This window comes from Capricornis sumatraensis, chromosome 9 (assembly GCF_032405125.1).
Source record: "Capricornis sumatraensis isolate serow.1 chromosome 9, serow.2, whole genome shotgun sequence".
Lineage (NCBI taxonomy): Eukaryota > Metazoa > Chordata > Mammalia > Artiodactyla > Bovidae > Capricornis > Capricornis sumatraensis.
In genome coordinates this window covers 64,178,443-64,186,636 of record NC_091077.1, presented here as the reverse complement: position 1 = coordinate 64,186,636, position 8,194 = coordinate 64,178,443, and positions in this window count along the sequence as shown.

Genomic DNA, 8,194 nt, shown 5'->3' with positions numbered 1-8,194 from the left:
AGACTCTGATGCTGAGAGGGATTGGGGGCAGGAGGAGAAGGGGACGACCAAAGATGAGATGGCTGGATGGCATCACTGACTCAATGGACGTGAGTCTGAGTGAACTCCGGGAGATGGTGATGGACAGGGAGGCCAGGCGTGCTGGGATTCATGGGGTTGCAAAGAGTCGGACACAACTGAGCGACTGAACTGAAGCTTTATTACAAGCACATTTCCTTTTCTTTTCTTTTATTACAGTTCTCTCTGAGTTTCTTTAGTTCAGCCAGTGAGCTTTAGAAGTGATCTATGAAAAGAATAGGTGTTTAATTACATGTTTCCTCCTATCTCCTATAAGTGGGCTTGTATCTGAGTTGGAGCTGAGAAAATATGTTCTGCACTCCTCGTCTTGACCTCATCCATAAAACACTTGGGGCAACTATAAATTGAGCAGAGGTCAACAGATTTCTTCCTTGCAGGACTCAGAGCCTTTATATCTCCAAGAGAATAAAATAGTATTCAGTGCTTCATCTTTTCCATGCATTTTGACTTCAGTTCACATTTTATTTCACTTTTCATTTTGTAGTGAAATTTATTGTCTTTTTTTTTAAATAGTGTAAAACGTTTCTTTAAAATTAGACTGTAAGCTTCTTGATGCTTAAGATTACAGTAGATTTATATTCTAGATCCCATAATACTCAGTATAGTACTGAGATTATGTTATTAATTCCATGTTTCAGGTATAGAAATTGAAATTAAGAGAATAAAGAGAGTTTATTAGGGTTTCTAATCTTGACTCAAGGACTCTTACTGTCTTATCTCAGTTTTCTTTTCTATAAAAATGGAATGTTAATAGTATGTACCTCATTTTTAAAAACTGGAATATAGTTGATTTACAGTGTTAGGTTACTTTCAGTTGTTTGGCAAAATGCTTCAGTTATACATATGTATTAATATTTTTTCAGATTATTTTCTCTTATAGATTATTACAAAATATTGAGTATATTTCCTTGTGCCAAACATAGATCCTTGTTAGCTATTACACAGTGGTTTTTGTAAAATAAGGGTTAATTAAGTTAATTTATGAAAATTCTTTGATATAGTGATTAGTAAAGAGTAACTACTCATGGCATCTGGTCCCATCTTTCCATGGGAAATAGATGGGGAAACAGTGGAAACAGTGTCAGACTATTTTGGGGAGCTCCAAAATCACTGCAGATGGTGACTGCAGCCATGAAATTAAAAGATGCTTACTCCTTGGAAGAAAAGTTATGACCAACCTAGATAGCATATTCAAAAGCAGAGACATTACTTTGTCAACAAAGGTCCATCTAGTCAAGGCAGTCACGTATGGATGTGAGAGTTGGACTGTGAAGAAAGCTGAGCACTGAAGAATTGATGCTTTTGAACTGTAGCGTTGGAAAAGACTCTTGAGAGTCCCTTGGACTGCAAGGAGATCCAACCAGTCCATTCTGAAGGAGATCAGCCCTGGGTGTTCTTCGGAAGGAATGATGCTAAAGCTGAAACTCCAGTACTTTGGCCACCTCATGAGAAGAGTGGACTCATTTGAAAAGACCTTGATACTGGGAGGGATTGGGGGAGGATGAAAAGGGGATGACAGAGGATGAGATGGCTGGATGGCATCACTGACTCAATGGACATGAGTCTGAGTGAACTCCTAGAGTTGGTGATGGACAGGGAGGCCTGGCGTGCTGCGATTCATGGGGTCGCAAAGAGTTGGACACGACTGAGCGACTAAACTGAACTCAACTGATGAACTACTCAAGATTAAGTATATTATTATAGGCAGATTAATACATGAAAGAAAATAGAATATGTTGTGGTCGCCCAGCAAGGAACTATTGCAAATTAAGTCTTCATTCAAGTTGTCTGCAATCCAACAACTGTCTTTGTGCTTTATCTGACATAGAAGTAACTTTTTCTCTTGGTAACTTCCATGGAGTCATTGAAAGACAGAACAGCTTGACTATGGATGATATTCTATTCTAAGGTGTTGGGATATAATAGGATTCAACCCCAGGCTCACTGTGTTCTAATCTGAAAATCTCTGTTCCTGCTTTTTATGACCTTCTTTTAGAAAGAAAATACTCTACTTTAGTTCTGGGCACTTAGGATGGAAGAACCTGATCAGTTGTAGCATATCTTAGTTTCACTGTTTTTATAGATCAGAAAACATCAAATGAAAGAAAGAAGGGAATGGGAAATAAAAAACTGAAATAAAACTCATGATAAGGATACCAGTGTTTGAATATTTTGAATTTGGGATGATGAGTGGTGAAATGGGATAGAATAGGATCTGGAATTGGAGAACCAAGATTTCTGTCTTGGCTAGAACATTTGTTTGTGTGTGACAGTATGAATTTGTTTTCTCATCTAAAAATGGGTACAGTAACTACCCCAAAGGAATGTGGTGAGGGTAAATGAAATAATGTATGGGAATGCATCCAGTAAACATTCACTAATGTCATTAGGTGTGTTGCAAGAGGGCATCAGAGGGCAGACACACTGAAACCATACTCACAGAAAACTAGTCTAATCACACTAGGACCACAGCCTTGTATAACTCAGTGAAACTAAACCATGCCCGTGGGGCCACCAAAGATGAGCAGGTCATGGTGGAGAGGTCTGACACAATGTGGTCCACTGGAGAAGGGAATGGCAAACCACTTCAGTATTCTTGCCTTGAGAACGCCATGAACAGTATGAAAAGGCAAAATGATAGGATACTGAAAGAGGAACTCCGCAGGTCAGTAGGTGCCCAATATGCTACTGGAGATCAGTGGAGAAATAACTCCAGAAAGAATGAAGGGATGGAGCCAAAGCAAAAACAATACCCAGCTGTGGATGTGACTGGTGATAGAAGCAAGGTCCAATGCTGTAAAGAGCAATATTGCATAGGAACCTGGAATGTCAGGTCCATGAACCGAGGCAAATTGGAAGTGGTCAAACAGGAGATGGCAAGGGTGAACGTCAACATTCTAGAAATCAGCGAACTAAAATGGACTGGAATGGGTGAATTTAACTCAGATGACCATTATATCTACTACTGTGGGCTGGAATCCCTTAGAAGAAATGCAATAGCCATCATGGTCAACAAAAGAGTCCAAAATGCAGTACTTGGATGCAATCTCAAAAACGACAGAATGATCTCTGTTCGTTTCCAAGGCAAACCATTCAGTATCACAGTAATCCAAGTCCATGCCCCAACCAGTAATGCTTTAAAAGCTGAAGTTGAATGGTTTTATGAAGACCTACAAGACCTTTTAGAACTAACAACCAAGAAAGATGTCCTTTTCATGATAAGGGACTGAAATGCAAAAGTAGGAAATCAAGAAACCCCTGGAGTACCAGGCAAATTTGGCCTTGGAATATGGAATGAAGCAGGGCAAAGGCTAATAGAGTTTTGCCAAGAAAATGCACTGGTCATAGCAAACACCCTCTTCCAACAACACAAGAGAAGACTCTACACATGGACATCACCAGATGGTCAACACCGAAGTCATATTGATTATATTTTTTGCAGCCAAAGATGGAGAAGCTCTATACAGTCAACAAAAACAAGAACAGGAGCTGACTGTGGCTCAGAGCATGAACTCCTTATTGCCAAATTCAGACTTAAATTGAAGAAAGTGGGGAACATAATGAGGCCATTCATATATGACCTAAATCAAATCCCTTATGATTATACAGTAGAAGTGAGAAGTAGATTTAAGGGACTCAATCTGATAGATAGAGTGCCTGATGAACTATGGATGGAAGTTCATGACATTATACAGGAGACAGGGATCAGACCACAAACCATCCCCAAGAAAAAGAAATGCAAAAAAGCAAAATGGCTGTCTGAGGAGGCCTTACAAATAGCTGTGAAAAGAAGAGAAGGGAAAAGCAAAGGAGGAAATGAAAGATATACCCATTTGAATGCAGAGTTCCAAAGAATAGAAGGAGAGATAAGAAAACCTTCCTCAGCAATCAGTGCAAAGAAATAGAGGAAAACAAAAGAATGGGAAAGACAAGAGATCTCTTCAAGAAAATTAGAGATATCGAGGGAACATTTCATGCATAGATGGGCTCAATAAAGGACAGAAATAGTATGGACCTTACAGAAGCAGAAGATATTCAGAAGAGATGGCAAGAATACACAGAAGAACTGTACAAAAAAGATCTTCATGACCAAGATGATCACGATGGTGTCATTACTCACCTAGAGCCAGACGTCCTGGAATGTGAAGTCAAGTGGGCCTTAGAAAGCATCACTGCGAACAAAGCTAGTGGAGGTGATGGAGTTCCAGTTGAGCTCTTTCAAATCCTGAAAGATGATGCTGTGAAAGTACTGCACTCAATATGCCAACAAATTGGGAAAACTCAGCAGTGGCCACAGGACTGGAAAATGTCAGTTTTCATTGCAATCCCAAAGAAAGGCAATGCCAAAGAATGCTCAAACTCCTGCACAATTGCTCTCATCTCACACGCTAGTAAAGTAGTGCTCAAAATTCTCAAAATTTAAGCCAGGCTTCAGCAATACGTGAGCCATGAACTTCCAGATATTCAAGCTGGTTTTAGAAAAGGCAGAGGAACCAGAGATCAAATTGCCAACATCTGCTGGATCATGGAAAAAGCAGGAGTGTTCCAGAAAAACATCTATTTCTGCTTGATTGACTATGCCAAAGCCTTTGACTGTGTGGATCACAATAAACTGTGGAAAATTCTTAAAGAGATGGGAATACCAGAGCACGTGACCTGCCCCTTGAGAAACCTATATGCAGATCAGGAAGCAACAGTTAGAACTGGATGTGGAACAACAGACTGGTTTCAAATAGGAAAAGGAGTACGCCAAGGCTGTATATTGTCACCGTGCTTATTTAACTTATATGTAAAGTCCATCATGAGAAACGCGGGGCTGGAAGAAGCACAAGCTGGAATCAAGATTGCCGGGAGATTATATCAATAACCTCAGATATGCAGATGACACCACCCTTATGGCAGAAAGTGAGGAGGAACTAAAAATCCTCTTGATGAAAGTGAAAGAACAGAGTGAAAAAGTTGGCTTAAAGCTCAAGATTCAGAAAACGAAGATCAGGGCCTCTGGTCCCATCACTTCATGGAAAATAGATGAGGAAACAGTGGAAACAGTGTCAGACTTTGTTTTTGGGGGGGGAGGCTCCAAAATCACTGCAGATGGTGATTGCAGCCATGAAATTAAAAGACACTTACTCCTTGGAAGGAAAGTTATGACCCACCTAGAGAGCATATTGAAAAGCAGAGACATTACTTTGCCAACAAAGGTCCATCTAGTCAAGCCTATGATTTTTCCAGTGGTCATGTATGGATGTGAGAGTTGGACTGTGAAGAAAGCTGAGCTCCAAAGAGTTGATGCTTTTGAACTGCGGTGTTGGAGAAAACTCTGAGAGTCCCTTGGACTGCAAGAAGATCCAACCAGGCCATTCTAAAGGAGATCAGTTCTGGGTGTTCATTGCAAGGACTGATGCTCAATCTGAAACTCCAGTACTTTGGCCACCTCATGCGAAGAGTTGACTCATTGGAAAAGACTCTGATGCTGGGAGGGATTGGGGGCAGGAGGAGAAGGGGACGACCCAGGATGAGATGGCTGGATGGCATCACTGACTCGATGGACGTGAGTCTGAGTGAACTCCAGGAGTTGGTGATGGACAGGGAGGCCTGGCATGCTGCATTTCAGGGGGTCATAGTTCGACATGACTGAGCAACTGAACTGAACTGAATGTCATTAGAAATGAAGGACTGATGTTATCATCATTCAACCACCCGGAAAATGTGACACACTCAGCACTGTTCTAGCCTGTTGTTCAGATGGAACATAAAGCTATATGCTGCTTCTGCAAACAGACCTAACCCTAGGACGCAAAAAATTAGGACCCGTGATTTTACTAAAGTATGCTTCCAAGTCTTTATTTGAACTTTTCTATTATTTCCTTTGAAGATAGCTAAATCTTCCTTAGTATACACTTTTCAAAAGTGTATATAAGAGAAGGGTATTAGGAAACTTTAAACTTGATTGTTGCTTATTGAGGGTCAATCATAGACAGTGATTAAAATAGAATATAATCTGTTCAAGCTGTGGAAAATAGCAGTTGATTTGCCAACATTAATTACATTTTTTGAACTTAGGGGTACTGAATGAAGGCTGTGTGTAGAGTGGTTAAGTGTTGAGTGGTTAATAAGACATAGTTTGGTTTCAGACCAGGGCATAGTTTGCAAGCTGACCATTGTATGCTGCAAAAGGGAGACCTGGGTTCAATCCCTGGGTTGGGAAGATCCCCTGGAGAAGGAAATGGCAATCCACTCCAGTACTATTGCCTGGAAAATCCCATGGACAGAGGAGCCTGGTAGGCTACAATCTAGGTGTTCACAAAGAGTTGGACACGACTGAGCGACTTCACTTTCACTTTCATGTGACTTTTAGCCTTAGTTTCCTCATTAGAAAAACTGGAATATCGATTCATGTGGGCTGTAAAGAAAACTGAATGAGGTAACACATCTATAGATAATCCCAAGGATTTATTAAATATCTCATCTACTTTAGTTATTCCTTAATCTTACTGTTGAACCTAGGGTACTATTGTACCATACTGAGAGGTGGATTGTATAGAATCTTTTCCGTATCCATTACAAACTGCTTGAGCTATAGAAGTATACAGGATGTACAAGCTAGTCAGGACATTCGGTTCAGTTCAGTTCAGTTGCTCAGTCGTGTCCTACTCTTTGTGACCCCATGAATCACAGCACGCCAGGCCTCCCTGTCCATCACCAACTCCTGGAGTTCGCTCAGACTCACATCCATCGAGTCAGTGATGCCATCCAGCCATCTCATCTTCTGTCATCCCTTTCTCCTCCTGCCCCCAATCCCTCCCAGCATCAGAGTCTTTTCCAATGAGTCAACTCTATGAGGTGGCCAAAGTACTGGAGTTTCAGCTTTAGCATCATTCCCTCCAAAGAAATCCCAGGGCTGATCTCCTTCAGAATGGACTGGTTAGAGATCATCTAATTTCAAGCCATCATTTCCCAAAATGTTCCTGATGCTCAATCTATTGTACTGTTTAGAACCCAGATCACTAAACAAAGTTCATCCTCTTCATTCCAAAGGGATATTCGACAGTGCCGTGGGGGCATAGGTTGGGAAAGGGGCCTGGAGACATGAAGAGCCTAAAGGGAGATGAGAGGAAATTTAACCTGTTGGAAAGGAAACTTGGAATTAGTTTAGACTTGTATCAGAGGAGAAATATGCCCCTAAGCCCTTTTCACAAAAGCCCATAACCAAAGGCAATCACTTGGAGCAAAAGAAAAAGTTGAGTGAAATGAATTAAAAGTGTGTGCCAAGGCGGAACAGACTTGCTAACAGTGAGAGACTCATTTAATGAATATCAGCCAAGGTATAGATTTATGCACAATAAAATTCTGCATTTGACAGATATTTGCTATTCTACATTTCAAGCTTATTCAAAAAGCTAACAGTTTTTCTCAATAGGGTCATTCTTCCCAGATGCATTTAATCAGTGATAAGAACAACAAAGAGGCCTCATTCTGTGCCTCAGCCTTTATAGTTCTCTGTATGCTTTTTCTGTTTTTAAAATAAAATTACTCTTTGGGGGGAAAAAAAACTGACAGGCCTAGGCAATGCTCAAAGCATTCAAAATGTGAGTGAGTTTTTAAGAATATCAAAGCTAGAAGTGTCCTTAGGGGTCATATTAGAAGTCATTTTCAGTACAGGAAACTAAGACACCAACGTTATTTAGAGCAGAAAACAAGTTCTTCTGTAGAAATGCTTTATAAATTTCTAGGTTCTGAAGTCTTATGCTTGGGGAAAGTAAAGTAGGTGTTTATCTACTTGTTATGATTGAGATGCTTCGTCTGTACTACCCTATAAGGTGTTGATGCTTGAAAAGCCAGTGGTCTTTGTGTCAGGCTTTACTTTTGTCATCCAAGGAGTGTAAAGGTCATATGCTACTTGTACCCAGCAGGGCAAGTATAACGTGGGATTTTTCAAGAGAAAAATTATAGAAGTGGTAGACTGCACAGGCCAGGCTTAACAGCTCTGCAGGTATTATGGCCAACCATTTGGAAGAGAGGCCCTGACGAATGCTCTACATACTTACAGGGTCAGAGGGACAAGGAACATCCATTGACTATTTCAGTAGTGCAATGGGCAGGCTTCCACTGCATT